Source organism: Microtus ochrogaster, chromosome 2 (genome assembly GCF_000317375.1).
Source record: "Microtus ochrogaster isolate Prairie Vole_2 chromosome 2, MicOch1.0, whole genome shotgun sequence".
Lineage (NCBI taxonomy): Eukaryota > Metazoa > Chordata > Mammalia > Rodentia > Cricetidae > Microtus > Microtus ochrogaster.
The window spans coordinates 21,460,030-21,460,672 of NC_022010.1; positions in this window are offsets into that span (position 1 = coordinate 21,460,030).

Below are 643 nucleotides of genomic sequence, written 5' to 3' on the forward strand. Positions count from 1 at the left end.
TCTTCTTCTTCTTTTGAGACAAGGAATTCTCACTTTCCAGCCCTCAGAGTTTGTTCTGTTGGCTTGAATTCTGTCTGTTTTGTTGTAGCTTTGCTTTGAGGCAGGCTCTCTCTGTGTAGCTCTGTCTGGTCCAGAGTTCCCTATCTAGATCAGGCTGGACTTGAACTCCCAGAGACCCATCTACCTCTCCCTCTCTTGTGCTGAGATCAAAGGTGTGTGAGCCTTTAAATTTGAGGTAAGGTCTTAATGGAGCTCAGGCTGGCCTAGTGCTAGCCAAGGATGACCTTGAACTCTGGATCTTCCTGGCTGCTGGGATCACTGGTGTGAACTGGGATTGAATCCAAGGCCTCAAGTAGGAGAAGCAAGCACTCTACTGGGTGAGTGTATTAGCGAGCATTCTCTAAATGATAGAACTGATAGAATGAAAACAACATATATGGGGTTTATAGGACTGGCTTATGGGCTGTGGTCTGGGCGGCCCAACAGTGACTGTCCCACAACAGAAAGGCCAAGAATCCAGCAATTGTTCAGTCTCAGCAGTCCCAACCTGGTGATGAAAGCCTGGAGGATTCCCAGAGAGCTGCTGGTCCTCAGTCTATGCTAGAGTCCCCAAGAAGCCGGTTCTAGCATGAGCCAAGGAGCC